This window comes from Lepidochelys olivacea (genome assembly GCF_965140295.1).
Source record: "Lepidochelys olivacea isolate rLepOli2 genome assembly, chromosome: 3".
Taxonomy (NCBI): domain Eukaryota; kingdom Metazoa; phylum Chordata; order Testudines; family Cheloniidae; genus Lepidochelys; species Lepidochelys olivacea.
Genome location: NC_140413.1, coordinates 145,562,636 through 145,585,240, shown reverse-complemented (window position 1 = coordinate 145,585,240; position 22,605 = coordinate 145,562,636).

Here is a 22,605-nt window from a genome sequence, read left to right as displayed (position 1 = left end):
TAGTCCCATATACCCAACTGATCAGGTAAAACAAATAACCCTGGTCTTATTAATGAGTATTTTAATGGCATGGATTTAGATTTATGATTATTGTTTTTTCTCTTACTAGAGCTGTATTTACTTATTTAGCTCTTTATTCAGCACTCCTTAATCTGGCAAAACTCTTGAAGTCAATAGGAGTTTTGCCTAAGCAATGCATGAATAAGAAAAGCTGAATAGGCACTATGGTGATTTATATATTTATGTACACACACCTCTATAGCTATACTAGAAGAAAAGAGATAGAATAGCTGATGTATGAGCCAAGACAAACATTTATTTTGGAAGATATCTTTTTAGAACTGACTTCGCTGCAGAATTTAAAAAAAGCATGTTTGAAATTAGAGAGGTTTGTTTATCTGGAGGTTATAAAAAAGAAATGGAAGAAGAAATCACTTAGTGAAATACAAATCCCCCTCCTCCACAAGCTGCTCTTGACCTTTAATTCTGTCACTCCAAAAGCTCCTTAAATATTTGTTCTGATATTTTGGGACTAGACAGGTACAGCTAGAAGGATATACTAGCTGCTGCGATTAATCCCTAGCTGCAGAAGAAGATATTAAGAGAAATACATCTAAATATATTTATGGCCTCATTATTTTAAATGCAAGTAATGTATTCATATTTAAATTAATCACAGGCTTGTAGAGACTTATACATTTTTACTACCAAAGCACTAGGCCTTCCAAAGAATAGGAAAGAAACATGGCCATATTTCAAGTCATCGCTCTGGCTATATGTTTTCTTGCTAAATAACCACTTGACTTCATGTGTTATATTGGTCACATGGCTACAGCATTCACACTTGGTTGCAAATATTTGTTGTATCTTGATCTCACATAATCCTTTCTGTAGAAGTCCAGTTTGCCCACATTAAACGTGATAGGTTTAACACATGTAACTGTGAGAACACTTTCTACTTTTATTAATACTAAATGTTACCATGTATCCAACTGCCAAGTGCTATGCAGCAATTTCAGCAAGCTACTTATTATAGTGGCCAGTGGGAAATGAGGAGACGCAATCTCTCTCTCAGCAGCATGGGCAAGTGCAGCAGCTGTTTTAGAGATATGAACATGTACACAGCTGGCTTCTAGGCAGTTACTTTTGTTCTCTACACTACTATTTGTTGAAATTGTCCCTAAGCAATACATGTATTTACATTGTTGGCATGGTCTTGGAAGATCTTTATAAATTTTTGGAGTTTAAGTTGTTCATAGTTGAAGCATCAAAGTTTGTACTAGATGGTCATCAAACATTATCAGAGTGGTATATGTTTTTTTAAACTCACAATCTCTGAAGTCCTCTGAGATGCATTATTTATTCTTTCACCAGTAATGTCAAAACATAACCACAATACCAAATTCTTTCAAAAAAGAATCATCAGGTGATATGGCCTAGATTTTCAAAAATTAATTGAACATTCATCACTACTTATTTTGGGCTCCTTTAGGATGTCTCTCTTTGGGAATGCAAAATCACTAGTCACTTTTGAAAATGTAGCCCATATATGTTCAAAATAATGATACGCACACAGTGTCATTAATTTGGATATGTATATAACTTTGTGTTTCTTTTTATAAGTTTTATAGCATAAGGATATTTTGAGATCACTAATGAAAGCATTTATTTGGAATAAGAGTAAAGGCTGTTGAGCTGCATGATACCTTATACTTGATGTCAGTAATTGGTTTATCAGATGGGCATTGTAAGATTTATCTTTTCTGATCAATTAAACTTAATTTCTTTGATTTTAGGTTTAGGTTCTGATTTGATAGTATTTTCTGCCTGCTTTACAAGGGTAAATGACCCACAAGCAAGGTGCAAGCCAGGCCAGGCCCATCATTTGAGACGGCTGTGCGACATCTAAAAACTGATAAATAGGCAGTCATCTCTGCTTCTTTGTCAGGTCTTATAAAGGGAAAGACAGCCATCATAGAATAAACCTCTGAAAGCTGAAAAGTGGCCTAAATATACTGTGTGTTGTATCAGGAAAAGTACTACCTTTCAAAATTTAATTTATCTTCCCTGTTGGTATTGCTGTACGGCTATGCTGTAGAGCAGTAGTTCCCAAACTTGTTCTGCCGCTTGTGCAGGGAAAGGCCCTGGTGGGCCGGGCTGGTTTGTTTACCTGCTGAGTCCACAGGTTTGGCCGATCGCGGCTCCCAGTGGCTGTGGTTCGCTGCTTCAGGCCAATGGGAGCTGCTGGAAGCGGCGCAGGCCGAAGGATGTACTGGCCGCTGCTTCCAGCGGCTCCTGTTGGCTTGGAGCTGCGATCGGCCGAACCTGCAGACGTGGCAGGTAAACAAATTGGCCTGGCCCACCAGGGGCTTTCCCTGCATGAGCAGCGGAACAAGTTTGGGAACCACTGCTCTAGAGAGAACACAACAGTATCAAACAAGCCTTTTATCTCAGGAAAAACAAACAATGGAAACATTCCCTGAATGTTCATTCATAATAAAATACAATATATGTCATGTGTAATGATGCTTCCCAGTTATTATACAATTATACAGGGCCAATTGTCTTCCTTACAGCATTAATATGAAAGCTGGAAATATCTGCAGTTGATGGTTGTCTTCTTTTTCCCTGCTAGTGTAAATCTAGAAATACAAAACATATGTCTTGTACCAAAGCAGACTAGGACTATAGCATTCCTATACATTAGCTATTTTCAGTACTAATTTTATACTTTGAAAATAGAAAAAGATTTTGCTTTTTCTCCTGGTAAAACAAACTTTTAAAACAAACATCTTGTTTTAATATACAAAGAACAAAATGAGAGCATGAAACAATATTGGTGAGAGAGATTGAATATTGACTAATTAGTTCTCCTGGGACCTTATCTTTAAAGGACAATGCTGACGTCTTTAAAACTTCCAGAATCATTTATTCTTGTTTTATAAACAACTAAATTGGCAATTATAAAAACAAAATTGTGTAACAAATACGTAATGTACAGAGAAACCTACATGCTGCAAATTTAGCAGAAAGTTACACAGAGTAGGCCCAAGAAACTCATTCTCACAGTTGAAGCAATAGGCATTTGCATTACAGGCACTTTTTATGTTTTCTTAATGAAGAATTGTTCTAATTTTAACTATCTTAATTTTCCTCTCTGCAAATCCTATTCAGGATTTTTGACTTGTAGTGTAGAGGGCTAGTTGCTTTATGACAGTAGCCTAAGGCCATTGCAGATGTGTGGTCAATTGGGTGGCAGTTGTACATAGATATAGTAGACAGAATATGGACTTCTAGTATAAGGATAATATTTGTATTACAATATAACAAATATTTTCGACTAACTGTGAATGCGATGTCTGTGTGATATAATACAATACTGTAGTTATGTAGCAAGACAGTATAAGACAGAATGATGATTTAAAACATAATGGCATGATTCTTACTCTTTCACCAGCAGTATTTACAGTCATAAAAATGCCCTGAGTGTGGGGTATGGAAGATGAAACAGGGGGAAGGATAGCTAAGTGGTTTGAGCATTGGCCTGCTAAACCCAGGGTTGTGAGTTCAATCCTTGAGGAGGCCATTTAGGGATCTGGGGCAAAAATTGGGGATTGGTCCTGCTTCAAGCAGGCGGTTGGACTAGATGACCTCCTGAGGTCCCTTCCAACCCTACCCTTCTATGAAACAGTGTGAAAATAGAGCTCTGTAACTCAAATTGAAGACAGGTTTTTTTTATATGTCATTTCCTAATTAAAAACAAAACAAAACAAACAAAAAATACAAAGGTTTCAGAGTAACAGCCGTGTTAGTCTGTATTCACAAAAAGAAAAGGAGTACTTGTGGCACCTTAGAGACTAACCAATTTAGTGAGCTGTAGCTCACGAAAGCTCATGCTCAAATAAATTGGTTAGTCTCTAAGGTGCCACAAGTACTCCTTTTTAAAAAATACAAATGCTGTTATGTGTGATGGTAACAACCCTCCAGAGTGGTCATCATCAGGGCTCAAGCCTAGAGTCTTGAGCTCTCCAGCCCAGACATCTATCACTTGCACTAATGGACTTTAAAGTCAATAAATGAATCTTTAAAGTCAATCAAAGCTTGTGCTTTTGGTGCTGAATGTCCTTAGTTTAATTCCCTGCTGGTAACTGCATGCAGCCACAATGTGTACAGAAAGTTAGTTACATAGTTAAGCACTCAAAAATAAGGAAATGCATACACAGCCATTTCTCTGCTCCCAAGCCCAAATGCATTATGATACAGTAATTAAAATTACGATGTGTAACAGACATCCTTCTTTACAAGTTACCTATACACAGTTTCTGACTTGTCAAATTCTATTACAACAATTTTACTAATTTCTTCATTGTTTTTAATCTTATTCAGCCCTTACTGCTCAGAATCTTAAGGGCATATTACATCTCTTTACTTCTTAGGCATTCCCAAAGGGGTAGAACCCCACCACTTTATGATTAACGTTGTATTTCACAGACTATATTTACTAAAGGCAACGTACTACTGTGTAAGCAGTACTTTTGCATATTGTAACAGGTTTCCTATTAATTTAGAATGGGATTTTCAAAACACCTACATGATTTAGAAGCACAAGTATCATAGTTTGTGCTCCTAAATCACTTAGGTGCTTTTGAAAATCCCAGGCTTAGTTTTGAAAGATGGTACTGCTAACTATTTTCAAACTCTGGGTCACACAGTTAGATGTGGTCTTTGCGAATGAAAAAGATCTCATTTCCCTATATGACAGGGAGATGCAGAAAGATGTCTTACCCACTGTAAGACACACATCTCTTTCAGGGATCCATCTTTACTTGTCCTTCCATTGTATATGGGCCTGTTTATTCAGTACACACTACAATGGAGCTCAACCAATTTTCACCAGCTGAGGATGTCTTGTTCTGTTCTCTTTCAAATCACAACAGGAATATTTCATGTAAGATCGTTATGGGGAAAGTGAAGCTACAGATCAGGTAATTACACTGAGAAGATTTTTTCCTCACTTCCATGAGACAAAAGGTGATACCTTACTTCTTTATTGGGGGAATTCACTAGTTAAGCTCATAAATCTTTATCTGGAGCACACTAGACTTATAAACTGTCCACGCAGTTTATTGGTTCAAATGTCAAATGCTTCTGAAGGACCATGGACTAAATTTAGCTTTGCTGTAAGCAGGTCAAACTTGCATTCAGGAATAAACTTTGCCTCATGTCTTCATTGCTGTTTGACCATAAATCCTAAGTCAGCTTATTTGAAGTTCTCCCTAAATTGTTTTACCAGACCTTACTATCTAGACTTATCCTTTCAGTGTGATCTCAGCCTATTAGAAAATATAATTACCAGGTGTTCAAATCTTCTACCCTGAAAACCTTAAGCATCATTGGATCAACAGTATTTTGATTGTGATGCTTTGCTTTTGGTTTTCAGTTGAAACATGGCCAACAGTTTGCCTCTTAAAGCTTGTGCTGAGTGGTTTCTCCTTGATGCAATGTTTGACCAATACCTGTATTGACTTTGCTATAGAGAGATCCCTGAAACTTTAAAGTCTAAAGGAAAGGGAGGGAGAAAGAGCTAGAGGCTGTGAAAAAAGACTGATCAGCATGGTCAGAATACATGCCGGGGAGGGACTCTTCATGCCACTCTCTCATTGGAGTCCTGTGTATTCAGATCTCGTATATATTTCCTGAACTATTCTGGTGAGTGCTATTATAATTCCAGCAATGCCACTGTTAAAGCACTGTAACTCCATTGATTTCAATGCAGTTATTCCTGGTTTATACCAATGAATAGTAGGTGAACGGAGAATTAGGTCCCAAGTGTTTTTAATTTTGAGTGGAACATTTTACACAGCTGTCCTTTTGAGGTTCTCCAATCGTTCACTAATTTGATGATCATGATGGTCCCTTCTGTCCTTAAAGTCAATGAGTCTATACTTTGTATATATTTATTTGTCCATATTGAAATTGGTTTAATAATGGCTCATGCATGTATTTTGGCAATATCAACACTGTGTATGTAAGTTTTAAAATTTATTCTCTTCACAATCCTTGAAGCAAAGCAAGATTCTTTTAAAAGGGGAAAAAGAGCTTCTTTCTGTTCAAGTGTGACAAATGAAGAGAAGAAACTCAGAAAGTATAAAAGATTCTGTATTCCCATAGTCCTGGAATCCAAAACTAAAACCAGAGTGTTTTTGGGCTTGAGTTTGCAAAACCAAAACATTAGGATGGAGTATTTGAAAAAATAAAACTAAAACCAAATTTACATCCTGCTTCTCCCATCTCTAATCTGTAGCTATATAGTTTCTCAATATAATCATAGCTATTCAGTAAACACTTCTAGTTCTTGGTGCTTATTTCTCATATTCTGTGCATATGTGTAGATAGTACAGTAATCCTTTTCTGACAGGAAAAATCCATTTTGTATTATTTTGAATGTTGGAAGTACATGCCTGATTATTTGAATTTAGGCAAAGCTTTCCTTTCTTCTACCTAATGTAACTACCACCTAACTAGCTTAATCAATTTTGAACTTAGGAGGATGATACCCCTTCTGTTTAATTGGAAATGAAGTAAGTTTACCCTACTGGCCTTCAGGGTGGGTAATTAGGGTGGTCATCTTGGGCACCAACTTCCAAGGAGGGAACCACATCAGTTGGCTGCTTTTTGTTTGTTAGTTTTGTTTTGTGTTTTTTTTTTAAACCTGGCTGCTCAGGAGGCAGTGAAAATGTTTTCGACCCTGGATAGCAAAACACCAAAGGCTGTCCCTACTGAACAGGATCACTAGTTTTCTTTTCCTTCCTTCCTTCCTTCCTTCCTTCCTTCCTTCCTTCCTTCCTTCTCCCACTTAGCATTTTATTCTTGTTCCCTTGTTGACCTACTGTTTCTCTTCAGCCTATTCTCAGCTGCCACCACCTCTTTCTTGTACCAGCAGAATATCTATTGCATGTGTCTAGGCTGAATGGTCCTATTAATTTTTCCCTTCTGCTGTTCTTACTAATCTTGTTAATTGACACATTCTTTAGTCTTTCTTTAGCATCTTCCACAACTCTCCCCTCAGGGGTCTCAATCTGTATGGTCTCTGATGGCAGTTTCCTCCATGAATCATCTGACTTAGCTTAAGTCACTGAGAACAGCCAGGAAAGCAGTTTTGCAACACCGTTTGGTTTTTTCACCAAAATGAAACTGGTTTGAACTTTCTGCATAGTCCAAGATAAAAGACTGTTAAAATGCTGTATCTGTATCTGAAAGGTTAAAAAAAAGAAAAAAAAAAAGGTTACAGGGATGCTGTAGTTATTCCCAAACTAAGTATTAGAAACCCAGGAAGATAACGGTTAAGTTTACACTTAAAAGAAATTCAAATATGATAAGGAATGGAAATGTGAATGTAAGGCATCCAAACAACTTTAACTCTGCCATGTGGTAAAGCCATGCAATAACCATACGATTAGGGTATTTTAATGTTTGTAGTCCCACAATAGAGTAAATTGATTTCTATTGTTGCATTCATGGTTGCTTGGAGATGTGCAGTGGAGGCAAGGTAACAGTGCTACAGAGAACCACGGATATCTGGTGTTGTCCAAATTAGCATACAACCACTGACAGCCAGGGCAAGTAATCTATCAAAGAGAGCCTTTGACACATATTCAACTTTGTTATTTTGTATTTGTGGATTTAGTTTTTCCTTCTTAAGTAAAATACTTTGCATTTGTCTTTCTTGAATTTCAGATCCATTCTTTAATCTGTCAAGGTCATTTTGAATTCTAGTCCTGTCCTGCACAGTGCTTGTAATCCCTCCCAGGTGACATCCTCCACAGATTTTATAAGTACACTCTCCACTTCATTATCCAAGTCATTAATGAAAATATTGACTAGCACTGGATGTAGGACTGACCCCTCTGGGACTCCACTTGATACATCTCCCATTGTGACAGCCAGAGAGATAACTACTCTTTGAACTACTTTTTCAACCAGATGTATCCCTACCTTATAGTAATTTCATCTAGATCACATTTCCCTAGTTTGCTTATGAAAATGTCATGTGGAATGATGTCAGAGACTTACTAAAATCAAGATAAATCAAAGAAGGAAATTAAGTTGGATTGGAATGATTTGTTCTTAACAAATCCATGCTGGCTACTCTTCATAAACACTGATTTGCTAGGGGCTTACAAATTGATTGTATAATAATTTGTTTCAGTATCTTTCCAGGTATCGAAGTTAGGCTGACTGGTCTAGAATTCCCTGCGTCTTCTTTGTTGTCATTTTTTTTTAAATAGATAATACACCTGCCCTTATCCAGTCCTCTGAGATCTCATCTGTCCTCTGAGAGTTCTTGAAGGTAATTGCTCATGGTTTCAAGATTGCTTCAGCTATTTCCCTAAGTACCCTAGGATGAATTTCATCAGGCCCTACCAGCTTGAATACACTTAACTTATCTTAATATTCTTTAACCTGTTTTTTCCCTATTTGGGCTTGCATAACATGTACCCTGCAGAGGAAGATTGGGGCCTGCATAGTATAATCTATTTGCACTGCAATTCAGTGGCAGAGGCCCCAATCCTGCAAACACTCATGCACATAACTTTATGCTTACGAGTGAGCTCATTGACTTCAATGGCATTTTTCATGTGCATAAAATTAAGCAAATGTGTGCCTGTTTGCAGGATCGGGACCAGAGTTTATAGTAATTTATACACTGGCTCTAATGTGGTTTAGAATCCCCATTGTGAAGAAGGTTCCTGGAACAGTTGTAAAAGAGCTTCTTGTGGCACAGTTCCTGTGGGAGATCCAGTATTTAGTAGCGATATCTTTGGCAAGGGGGTTAAATCCCACTCTTCCTCCTGCATAAGGCTGGGAAAATTCATAACTCCTCTTTGTAATTATTCTTGCATCAGGGAGAATGCTTCCCATACTTGGGAAGCAATCTCATCTTGTGTGGAGCCATTTGTCCAAACCTAGGCCTTGAATCTAGAAGGTACTTGCACATATGATTAACTTAAAGCGTGTGAGTAGTCCCCTTGCATTTAGTGGGACTACTCTCATGATTAAAGTTAGGCATGAGTTTAAAAACTCCTATGAATCACAGCTCTAATGAACACTTGAGAACAGGCACAGCTCTCTACACCAAATGAAAACAAACTACATTGACAAAGCGTGTTTCTTGACTAACTTAAAAAAACAACAAAGCATTTTATTGGGAATTTATTAATTTGTTTTGTCTTTCAATAATTAAAGGGGACTGATTACCATTCAAAAAAAATATAACAGGTTGGCTATTCACCTTTGAAAGATGGTATTTGTAGTGCTATAATAGCAGACAAGAACTTGGAAAATAATGAAGAAGCATAAAAATGCAAATTACTGCAGCTAATTGGCTGTGTCTTCTTACGCCTTCTGAATTATTAAATTATGATAGAGTAAATCTGCCACATTTAAATATATAGTGACGAACATAGTTGTGTTCTGCGCTGTAGAGCAAGACTTATAATATGCTACTATTTGTTCCCTAATTTGATGGTAAACTGTTCTTTTTCTTTGCATTTGCAAGATACTTGCAATGTTCTAAAAATTTACACGGTATATGGAACTCTGATCATGCAAAATGGCACCATTACATTTCCTATTTCTAGTCCTGATTAAAAAGAAATGATGCAATTATTACAATAATGCTAATAACAGCTTGTGCTGTTGGCCCTAACATTTAATCTGAATGTATTGAGTCTAATCCTGTAGACTCTGATGTATGTGACTATTTTACTCACATGAGTAATTCTGTTGACTTCAGTGAGGTTATTCACATGCATAAATGATTGCAAGATTGAGGCTGAGAAGGATAAAATTAAATAAATAGGCTTGGCTTGAATTATTTTTTCTTTTAACTTCAACAGAATTTGCACAATAACCTTCCTAATAGCAATTCTCTAATTGTGATTTATATCCCATCCAAAATCTTCATATGAGGTACTAATAAAATGCTAAAAATATGACTTTGGGGCTGAAATTTCTCATGCTTAGTTTCAGCCCGGAAATGATTTTTTTTTTTTAAGTTTGAACAGAATAGGTTTTCAGCTATTTTTGAGTTTTGTGATTGTGAAATAAGTTTTGTTATACTGATTGTGTGTTACATATATAACAGAAGTGCATGATGCTTTATGAAACAAATTAGGATGAAACCCCTATCCTGAGAAGCTTATAAGTCCCAAGCCTGCAAACATTTGTTTGCACATTGACCTGCGTGGAACTACTTAAAGTTATGTTCTTGTCTAAGTGTTTGCAGGATCGGGGCTTGTGTTGTGGCGACAGTAGGAGATGGCAAACACAAATGATGACTGGCATGTGAGGTAGGGGGAACAAAGGTGAAAAAATAAGTTCATGTGGTAACTTGTTTTAATTTTTCTCGACATTTTGTACTCAGAATACTCACAAATCTAACACTGATTGACATGGCCCTCATCACTAGTATCTGAGCACCTCAAAATTAATATATTTTATAGTCACAACAATGCGATGAGGTAGAGTGGTATTATCTCCATTTTACCAATGGAGAATTAAGGCCCAGGGTAGGTTAAGTGTCTTCCCCAAGATCACACAGGAAGTCAGTGGTTGAGCTGGGAACTGAACCAATGTCTCCTGAGGTCACTGGACTACCCTTGCTATCCAAGCAGCCTTGTTTGCACCATAGATGTGCATGGGATTCTCATGATATTTTCTAAGTTTAAAAAAACCTGATTTTTTAAAAAACATCAGCAACTCTAGCTGTCAGAGTCAAAGCCTAAGGGGCCACCAACTCATTCAGTCTGAATTGATCATAAACCTCCAACACCACTCAGAAACTGCACACTAAACCCAATAACTGGAATTAGAAAATAAAGTTCGCAGGAGACAAAACTATTGTCTGCCACAGGCAGAGAACAGAGGGAGCATGGTGCACCAGTGCCCCAGGTCCCTGTAAATGTCAGGGAAATGATTAAATGAGATATTCCCAGATAATCCTGGCAAGCAACCCATGCCCCATATTGCAAAAAGAGAGGCAAAAATCAGCTAGTGTAACTGCCAATTTGATATGGGGGAAAATTCCTTCTTAGTCCACAAAAGGCAGTCAGTTAGACCTTGTGCCTGTGAACAAGAACCAACCAGACAGCCAAGCATGTGAGAAAGAATTATCCATCCCACCTCAGAGCCCTGGCCTGCTCTGTGCAGTGTCCCATCTCCAGCTGTGGACATCCCTCATGCTTCAGAGAAAGGAAACAACCATCCCCTCCCTCTCTCCTTCAGTACACATTTGGGGGAAAATCCCTTCTTGACCCTCGCAGGTGACCTACTGAAGGCCTGAAGCATTAGATTTAAGGAACATAAAACATGATCCAGAAGAGACCTTCAGGGCTGTTGAGCCCCGGTCACCCCCACCACAAGTAACCCAATCATAAAGTCCCACTCAGACAAAAAAATTGGAACTTATGGTAAACTCAAGAGTTTAGTGCAGAAGATGAGGATTGGCAGAAATATATTGAAAGACTGGGCTATTATTTTCTTGCAAATGAGATTATAGAATAGGACAAAAAGAAAGCAAATTTCCTCAATTTTGTGGCAGTAAAACCTACTCCCTCAAAGAGTTTGTTAAAGCCAGGAGATAAAAGTTTAGGAGACCTGAAAAAGATCTTAACAGAGCACTACACAAAGCCAAACATTACTGTGGAACGTTTCAAGTTTCATAGTAGGATGAGAAGACAAGATGAAAGCATACCTATGTAAGTTGCAGAGCTGAAATGATTAACGGAATATTGTTCCTTCAGAAATGTCCTAGAGGATATGCTCTGGGACAGATTTGTTTGTGGTATAAGTATTCAAAGACCATTGCTGGTGGAGATGAATTTAATCTGTCCCAAAGCAGTAGAACTGGTAACAGCAATGGAAGCAAACAGTGAAAAATTTGCAAGATTTGCACTTACAATGCAGGGGAACTCAACCTGACTCAGTTAAATGGGGAGTCTCTGTAAATTGAAGGCTTTAAATCAAGATTTGAGGACTTTGGTTATTCAGCCAGAGGTTGTATGTCAGTGAGGTTCTGTGGCCTATGATATCCAGGAGGTAAGGCTAGATGGTCAGGATGGTCCCTTCTGGCCTTAAAGTCTATGAGTATAAAAAAGGCAAAGCAAGCTGAAAGGGACTCAGGCTCCAAAGGATGTTTCTGCTGTGGAGAAGCTCGTTTTTAATCTGTTTGTAAATTTAAAAAGGCCTAGTAACTCAAGATTGCACACTTAGTCAGAAAATGCAAAGGTGACTATCAAACAGTATCTCAAACTCAGGAGGGTAGATTCCAAATGTCCAGAGGAAAAGAACAAAAACAGAGGACTCTTTTCCTCAAGGCGGAGGAGGTACATACTATGTATTGTCTGAAAGGAAAGAAAGTCAGTCCTTATGAAGTAATGGTAGAGGTAAACAGTCAGTCAGTATCCCTTGGGGAGGGATAGCTCAGTGGTTTGAGCGGTGGCCTGCTAAACCCAGGGTTCTGAGTTCAATCCTTGAGAGGGCCATTTAGGGATCTGGGGCAAAAATTGGGGATTGGTCCTGCTTTGAGCAGGGGGTTGGACTAGATGACCTCCTGTGATCCCTTCCAACCCTGATATTCTATGATTCTATGAGTACAAATGGAAATAAACACAGGGACTTCAGCTAGATCAATGAATATACATATCAGCAGTGTAAAGCAGGACTGAGACCTCTAGTTAATGCAGGAGTGATCCTGCATACCTAAATCAGGAACCTGTCCTGGTGGTAGGTTCTGTGCTTGTCCCTGTAAAATATAAGAGCCAAAAGAAAAGGTTACCAGCCCTAATAAACTAGGGAGAAAGTCAGAATCAGTTAGGCGAAGATTGCTTGCAAGAACTGAATCTTAAGTGGGAGGAAATTTTCAAATGAGACCCTAACAAAATACCAGCATTCTAGGAAGTCTTGAATGTTCACCCAGCTATTTTAAAAGAAGGGTCAGAGGCTCTGGATAGAGTAAGAGTCAGGATTTATGTCCAGGATGGGGTCAAACCAAAATTACTTAAAGCAAAACCAGTTTCTTATGCCCTCAGAGAAAAGACAGACTGAGTTAGACAGGCTGGGGGAAAAGGGAATCATGTCACCATCATTTCTGAATGGGCCACACCTATCATACCCACGGTTAAACCAGATAAGACCATCCACATCTGTGTGGATTATAAAGCCATGGTGAATCAGGTCTCCAGGTTAGACAATTACTCCATTCCAAGGACAGAGGACTTACTGGCAGTGTTAGGTGGGGGTTGAAAAATTTAGTAAGTTAGAAATGTTGCAGGCTTACCAGAAGATGAGGCTGAAGGAGGACTGTAAAAAAAAAAGAAAGAAAGAAAAAGAAAAGAAAAGAAAAAAAGTACCACTATAAAACACTCAAGGGATTATATCAGTACCATCAATTACCATATGGAATATTAGCAGCACCTGGAATTTTCCAGAGGGCTGTAAAAATTTGTTGAACCCACATGTTGTAGTGAGGATCGATGACATCCTCATCATAGTTGGAAGTGATGCTGAGCATCTGTCAACACCGGAGAAGGTGCTTCACAGATTGGAGGCAACAGGACTTCACTTAAAACAAAGTAAGTGCTTTTTTGTAAGACCAGAAGTGATGCACCTGGGTAATAGGATGGATTAGAAGGGATTCATGGAGCTCCAGTCGGTATGGAAGAGTACATTCATTGCCCTCCACAGCCTGCCATCCACTAATATGCATTTCCATCTGGCATCTAGGGCCCCCGACTGACCACCTCCAGTAAAGGAACAAGTACATGAAAATATCTGGAATGTAAGTAAATAAATATTTGACTGCTGTGAGCTTTGCAAGTGGCCAAAAGACAAGGAGAACGGAGACTCGACTCTATCTCCCTCTCCCCTCCGAACAAGATGGCTGATGTGGGCACGGCAGACACATCAGATATCAAGGCCATAGCACAGCTGACTTACTTCAATTGACTCCTCTCTGGAAGCGCTGACAGGATGCATGAATGAAACAGAAGGGTGAATATCAACGGTGGAAATTCAGGTACAAGGGCTCTCTGCCCAGGTGCAGAGAAGCCTCACAGACTAATCTTCTCTTAAATCAAAAGTGGCAGACATTGAGCAGAGGTCTTGCTGCAATGATTTGGGCATTATAGGAGTACCTGAAAGAGAGAGAAAGCATTTGTTTCCCATCTCCTTGCAGAAGTGCTCAGTCTGCCGGATGATTTTAAATTTGATTTAGAGAGAGCACATAGGTCCCTCGCTCCTAAGCCCACCTCAAATGCCAAATCTCACACATAGATTGTCAATTTTCTCAGATTTACTGTAGAATAAAAATACTACAGCTAGTTTGGGGGAGACCATAAGATAATGATTTTTCAAGATTGTGCAAAAGATGTGGTTGAACAGAGATCAGCCTTCAGAAGAGCAAGGGTACTTGCCAAGCACTGAGGGCTCAAATATTTTATGAAATTTACAGCTCAGTTCCCTGTCAAGGTGAGGAAGTGCATCTGTTCCAAGAGCCCCAAGAAGCAGAATGTTTTTAAATAGCCTGCAGTGAACTAAGTAGTTGTTCTGTTTTACAACAAGTTTACTTCTTATTTGTTATGTCTGCCCTACTCAGATACATAAGCTTGTCTAGTGACTGGGACGAACTTACTTGGGTTATCTTTTGCTGCAAGCTTTTACTCTCAACTTTTGGAACATGTAGATCAATTCTCAAATGGATGAATGTGAAACACCCTAGCAGGGGAGTTGAGGGAATACCTCATTCCAAACTGATATAATCAGAATGATGTATGAGCAAGATTAAGTGCCTTTGCTTCTGTATTTGTGTTGGGGGAACTGATGAAACATTTGACAACATCATTATCAAGGCAGAACACCTTCTATGTGTTTTCGATTATATAAAGGTCTGTATATTAGCTAGGTACTGACATACACTAAAGGAATCACCAGAGTGTGGTGCAGCTCCTATTGCTCTGTAGAAATTTGAAAGCTCTGGTTCCACTTTTTAAAATTGGTGCCAGTGGCAGATCCTGCTGTGTCACCCGTCTCACTGGGGGTTCTCAAATCCTGGCAGCTTTACATTCCACGTACTGGAATTGCAAGAGACAGCTCTCCTCCCTGCAAGATGTACGATATCTGGCAGCTCATATGCCTAACAGATGGGGACTATTCATATTTTTTTCCTCTCTGTGAGTTCATTTCAATTTACTTTTGATCTCTAGGGACGTGGTAAATTCTGTAACTGACTCCTCCATTGATGCAATTGCTGTCTCTGATGATGATCCTCTACTTCTTTGAAGAGCAACAGTTTTGGGCCAGAAAGAACCATGTAGATGAAGTTTGAATTCCTCACTTTTAGTACATCCCCATTTCAAAATTTTTATTGAAAAATAAATTAGCCTGTTCATGAAGACAAATGACCCCCAAACATCTTCTAACAGGCTCAAGCAGGGTGGCAGTACTTAAAATTAAAACACTTACTAACAGATCAGTTTAGATTGGATGCACCAAGACTGCCAGAGGCTCCAGAACTATGGAGAAATGCTTCATAAATTCCCCAGGTCCACGTCCGCCATGCTTTTCAGAACCCCAAACCATGACTATGATCCAGAGACAGAGACGTGGGCCCAAAGGACCTGGTCTATACTAAAGGTTTCAATAGTGATCAGCCAACATGGATTCCAGGTACTGTCCTAGAGCAAACTGCCCCCTTGTCTTTTAAAGTCAGTTTAAGTGATGTTTGAGTCATAAGATGGCATTGAATGATATCTGTTTACAGAGTGACATGTGGGTGCCAGAGCCTTTGCTCTTGGGTGATGAGTCTGGAGGAGCTGAAGCCAAGAGAGGATGCCGTTTTGCCAGGAATGCCGGAGATCTCAAGAGGAGGGTATTTGCAAAACTGCTGGAGCAGGAGATTGGAGACAGTGGGTCTCTGCCCCTAGAAAAGGCCATGGCTGCCATGGAGAGGCACTACCCTGTGTAAAAGAGAACAGTCTCAAGTTTTTTAGAAGACTAACTCAAGGCTGCAGATTGAAAGGTGAGCAATGTAGCTAAGTGGTCATCAAGGACTTACCTGGGTTACTCAGAGTATTATGGGTTGGAGCCACGCTCTATCCCCTCCCTTACCTCCTATTGAGTTAGTAGGTGTTTTACCCCACTCTTTTTGTGTATAGTTGAATAAAGCAGCATGTTCCCAGCCTGCAGTATTGGAAGTAAAGTGTGATTCTTGTGCTCAGAGTGGTTCTTTTTAGGGCTGTCAAGCAATTAAAAACATTGCAATCAATCACTCAATTAAATTTTTTTTATCATGATTAACCGTGGCATTAAACAATAATAGAGTACCACCTATTTAATTATTTTTGGATGCTTTTTTACATTTTCAAATATATTGATTTCAATTACAACACGGAATACAAAGTGTACAGTGCTCACTTTATATTATTTTTAATAACAAATATTTGCACTGTAAAAAAATACCCAACTGTAACACATGATACTGTAGACCCAATTGTTTAATAGACCCAACACTGTTTACAGTATTATGTAAAGTTTACCCAAGTTTACATTTAAATTTTAATATAAAGTGAGCACTGTACACTTTTTTTTCTGTATTGTAATTGAAATCAACATATTTGAAAATGTAGAAAAACATCCAAAATTTAATAAATTTCAATTGGTATTATATTGTTTGACAGTGCGATTAAATCTGCAATTAATCACAAATAATTTTTTAAATCACCATTAATTTGTGTGTTAATTTGTGATTTATTTGAACACATTAAACTAAGTTTTTCTCTCATCTCAGATGTGAGCATTGCCATTTCTGTGCACATTTCCATCAGCTATCCTGCCTTCATGTTCATGTTCTATATTATCATCCTTATTGCAAACTGAGTCAAAGTAGTCATTTAGTTTTTGGACAAGGCCTAGATTCTCTTTCCCATCCACCTGGGCAGCCCAACCTCATAATTCCATATTGAAACTGTGGCCAATGGGAGCTGCGGGGGTGGTGCTTGCAGGCAGGCAGAAGTGTGTGGAGCTACATACCCTTCCCCAGGGGACACAGGAGCATGCTGGCTGGTTCTGGGAGTGGTGTGGGGCCAGGGAAGGCAGGAAACCTGCCTTAGCCCCCGTGCCACCACCTGGGAGCTGTCTGAGGTAAGTGCCGCCTGGTGGGAGCCCACACCCTAATCCTGAGCCCCCTCCCAGAGCCTTCACCCCGCACCCCCTCCTGCACCCAAACTCCCTCCCAGAACTTGCATCTCTACCCCAGGCTCAGCCAGGAACCCCCTCCCAAACTCTGAGCCGCTTGGCCGCAGCCCAGTGAAAGTGAGTGAGGATGGGGGTGGGGGAAAACAAAGGGGAGTGAGCGGGGCAGGGGTGGGGTAAATCCTGGGTTGCACTTAAATTCAAAAAGTGATCTTGTGAGTAAAAAGGTTGGAGACCACTGATTTATATAATTAGAAATCCTCTTACTAGGTGTTTTGTCTTCAGTGGGAGTTACAGGTATTCAGTACTTCTCATGTAGCCACATCATGCCATTGAATGTTACACAGAACTTCCCATTGATTTTATTGAGGTATTCTACTTCAAATATCCATGGCATATTATGGTCCAGGATCAGGTTCCAAGTTTGGAAATGGCATACTGAGCACGTGGCATAAATCATTTCGGTTACTTTTAAAATATTAATTATGCATTTAATCATTGTTAGATTAACGCCAACAAAAGAAATGGAAAATACACCCTGAATATGAATCATGTGAATGAGAAAAAACAAAAAGGGAAGCAGAGCATACACCTGGGATCATTCTGCCAATAGGAGTCCATAGCTGATAATTAAAGCAAACCACAGAAATTTTAATTAAAGAGTGCCTTGCTATACTGGTAGAAGTGAGTCAGACTCAATCGGTAAAGAGAAAAAGAGCAGAAAAATATCAGGTGTCCATTTTTGAGGTAAATAACAAGGTTTCTTTTCTTAATTAAAAGGCCCATGGGAAATGCATCCATTTGTAATATGAAATTCCAACAACAAAATCCAGTATCCTTACATAAGCAGGGCCTGAATGAGCTCTCCCCTGACATCTAGTGATGAACTGGGGAAAGACTTCAGGAGCAGATACTCCTACTCTGCATAAACACTCCTACTCTGCCTAGGTGTTCACCAGACAGACCTGCTTTGCCAGAGTGATGAATTTTGGGTTAAAATTCACTTCAGTAGTGAGTGCAGGGGTAATAAAATTGTGATGCTTTGGGGTTTCACCCAGACCAGTAAGAGTTTGTGTCATCACCTGCCCAGTAACCCTGACTATTTCTGTGCTGTGCAGCTTCGGCTCAGCGCCCAAGTAGCCTGCTCACAGCACAATGACCTCACCCAGCAGCTTCCAGCAACCAGCAACACACCAACTGCCTCTCCAGTCCCGAGTCACCCCAAAACCATCTCCCTGGTAGTATCCAGTCCCTCTCACTGGACCCTCACAGAAGTTATCCAGTTAGCTGCCTCCAAAGGGAAAGAATACACACCAACCTGCTAGATTAGCTGAGGATTTTACCCTTTAGTTTAACATACAACACTGAGATAGTTTTGTAAAAGGTAAAACAAGATTATTACCAATAGAACCTGGATTTAAGAGATACCAAGTAGAAAGAATAGGGATAGAAGTGGTTATAAACAAGTAAAAATAAGGCTTCTAAGGCTAAAATCTAACTTACACTTTAGATTTTTATTCAAAGTAGTTTGCTCACCACAGTCATTCTTCCAGCATGACTGGCCAGTCTTTAGCCAGGATCCAACATGGAGCCTAAAACACTTCATTTCTTGGTCTTCTCAGGGGAACGATGACAAATGGCTTTCCCCCCTCTACTTATATCTTCCAAAGTCCATTGACCCTGTTTCAAGAAGCAGGAAAGCATCCTTGGGGAGGTGGGTGCGGGGGTGCAGTCTCCATCCCCCACCAACATTGTGAAGTGGTTGTCTTCCCCCACTTACTTGCCTGATGGCTTTGTCTAACCTTGCACATAAATGTGCTTTTCATGGTCTTTGGTCACACCTTACGGAATTTACATTGGAGCCACACTCAAGCCTGTGAAGCATTCCTTTGCCTAGGATAGGCTGTGCTTAGGTACTGCATGCCAAACACATTTGAGGAACATATTTCCAGCACACATCTATAATTCTTTACACACTTCTGGTACATACATCATGCGCTAATATTAATGGCCAGTATATTACCAGTTTGCATGTGACACCTTCCATGGCACGTTATAGATACCGATGACAACAGAGATTTGGGGCAATGTGCTAGGCCTGATGAGCATTTTAGGGTATCCTCTGCAAGTGAGCATTGAGGGGCTCCCTGGGACACAGAAATGTTATCCTGATTGTATGAGTAAAGGTACTTAACATGCCCTGGTTGAACCTAAATTTAACCTCACTCACTAAGCAGGGGGTGAGGGTGCTGTGTTCTGAGGTTCCACTATTTAGCCCAGTTCTTAATGATTGGAGTGCTTAATGATTGCACCAGGTAGCAAAGCAGTGGGGTTGGGGACAGGTGTTCCTACCTGGGGGTGTAGGCTCTTTAAATAGATTCATAGACACCATTTGAACCTCCCCCTCTATGTTTAAAGACGAAGCTGATCATACTCATTTAAGAGTCTTTGTTTCTGCTCAGTGATAACTAGAGCTGAAGTCACTGGTGACCGGGTCTGGGGGCTAAGTCTTTGTCCTGGTATGAGGACAGTATTGGAGTGAAAGACAATGCAGAGGTTTCAGTTGCAGAGAGGTTCCCCCCTCCATGGTGAAGTCACTAAGAACAGGGCTAGGTGATGGAACCCCAGAAAACGTTATCACAGAGGCAGCAAGCAGTGCCAGCAGTGGCAAAGGTGGCAGCAGGGACAGTGGGCAGTGGCAACTACAGAGGGATTGCTAGACCTTCCCTTTGAGATGTGGGAGGTGAACCCACATGAAAACACCCCTGAATGCTGGGACTTCACTGACTACGGACAACCAACTCTGAGCAGAGCGCAGTGGAGGGGAAAGGAATAGTATGATAAAGGGTCATTTGTCCCTCAGACTTTTGTACTACAAGGGGGGGAAACTGAGGCAAAGGAGACTAACACACGGTGGGGTGTTGACTTGTGGTTTGCATACTTTTGCATCATTGTTGTGCTGTTTTTCCAAATTAATGCTGAGTTCCCTTTTCCTTTTAATACAAGTTTTCTTGTGTTGTACACAGATTCAGTGCTTATAAGTGGAGAACTTTCACTTCTTAGAGGTGCCTAGCATGGTGGTAAGTTTTCCCAGATTGAGTGAGGCTCGAGCCAGTTCTGTTTTGTAATGTTAAGAGGAACTTCTGAATATTGAACCTGGCCTTTGTTGTTCCTGATACCACCTGGCAGAAGAGTTGCCTCTAGAAGACCCAATTTTATAAGCATGCAGAATGCAGCTAGCTAAACTCTAACCTGAGCCAAGGTTCCAATCGCCATCTAGGTTGATTTCCTAGATGCTGGAGACTAGCTGTATACTTACTCGACTCCTTCGTTTTGCTTCAGCCAGCAAGCCCCCTTCACATTTTCCTGCTGCATTCCTAGCATTTGATGGTGCTATATTAGGGTATAAATAGAAGCAATCAGATGCTCCATCACATGACCTAAAATGGAGTTCAACAGCTATCAGAAAGTACAGTTGGTGCCACTTAGTTTTGAAACAAAAACAAGCCTCTCCCCTACTTTAAAAGTTCTCAGGTCTCTGCTGTTGGAAAGGGAAAATAGTGCTGTACCCTGTATGCTGCAGTTGGCTTCTTCTCTATCTTTGCTCTTGAGGCTTTATATACAGTTGCAGCAATTTTTAAAATTAGAGTCAGAATACCTCTTGATATTAACCTATTAATAGATCTACCCCTTGTGTTCTCATTCTCCAGTGGGGGCTTGACCAGGCATAGAAAGACGAGTGGGAAATATGGAATTTATTCCAAGACCTGTCTATTGCTATAATATCTGCTCACCTGGAATTTGCTTTTATCTTCACTAAAAAGGAGAAGACTAACAGATGTATTTATGCAGCAGTGGTTAATGAAAGGGAGAAAAGACAATCATCATCTCTGGCTCCATGGAGAGCTATAACGCGTACAGGGAGCAGTCTCTCATTTATCAACAGACCAAAATGTAAAGGGGAGAGTCTGCAGCAAATTAGGTTAAATACAAAGAAAAAAAAGAGTATAAATATTAGTCATGCAGGGGATATTGCAGAATCAACATCACTGACTATTCAAGTTTAGTCTTCTTAATCATCCTCAGTAGATGGTTATGGATTAATTAAATAACTCCTATCACAATGCAGGCAGATGGACTGGAGAACTCCTGAGGGGCTAGATCCTGAGGCTCAGAACTTCTCACAATCAGGTGACAGAAGACCCACCCAGCCCAAATTATCATATTATTCTGCCTAGTGCCCGAGTCAACTGAATGTAAGCCAATTGCAAAGTGAGATCCCAGTGGTGAAAACAAAAACAAAAAACTTAAACCCCCACCCCAGCAACATGCTTTAGCCCAGGGGTTCTCAAGCCTGTTTTTGCTGGAACCCCCTTTGAAAATGTTTCGGGTTGTGATGACATCCCCTACCACCATGCCACCCTTGCTTCTATGCCGCTGCTGGTGGCGGCGCCTTCAGAGCTTGGTGCCCAGCCCAGCAGCTGCTGCTCTCTGGCCGCCCAGCTCTGAAGGCCGCACAGAAGAAAGGGTGGCAATACCATGATCCCCCTACAATAGGTTTGTGACCACCTTTTGGGTCAGGACTCCCAGTTTGAAAAACACTGCTTTAGCCCTTAAATTTATATTTATTAATTTACATTTCTCTAATTCATGAGTGTAAAACTGGTATAAATCAGGCCCCCGGAGCCCTGGAATTCCACTTGACTTGCAGTAAGAGGTTTTTTTAACTTAATGTTATTCAGTGAAATTCACACTAAAAGGAATGAAGTCTCCCGCAAGACAGTGGAAATGTATGGCTCAAGGACTATAGGTTTCAAAAGGGAATCTGCCCAAGAAATTCTTTTGAAGTGAAGCCAGAGGATAATTAGCAATGTCTCTCATACCCCTGTTGGAATGCAGCAATCTTCTACTTCCAAAACCTCCAAACACACTATAAAAGACTCTACTACAATGACCACTTTATTTGGGATGAGCTGCAGAACTCACTCACACCTTCACCATGTGTGTAAGCTGGCTATCTAGAAAAGCCTTTATGCCATCTCACCATGTATTCTCTCTAAATATACCTTTGTTACAGTGAATATATAAAGAGTGGTACTTTCACTCAAGAAAAAGAGAAAAATACATTTGGTTTGAATTCTTACACTGCTCTTCAGTGGTAGAGATAGAACAGTAAGCAGCATAAAGCAATGTTATGTTAGTGCAAGAGTGTCCTCCAGTGGTGACAGTGTTATGTAACTCAAAGGATGCCTACTATAGAAGGATCCAACATGGCTGCCTCCTGAACGTAACATGGATCATGCCTGTCACAATGGTGAGGCTGAATGAACATAAAATACAGGGTCAGATTCTTCA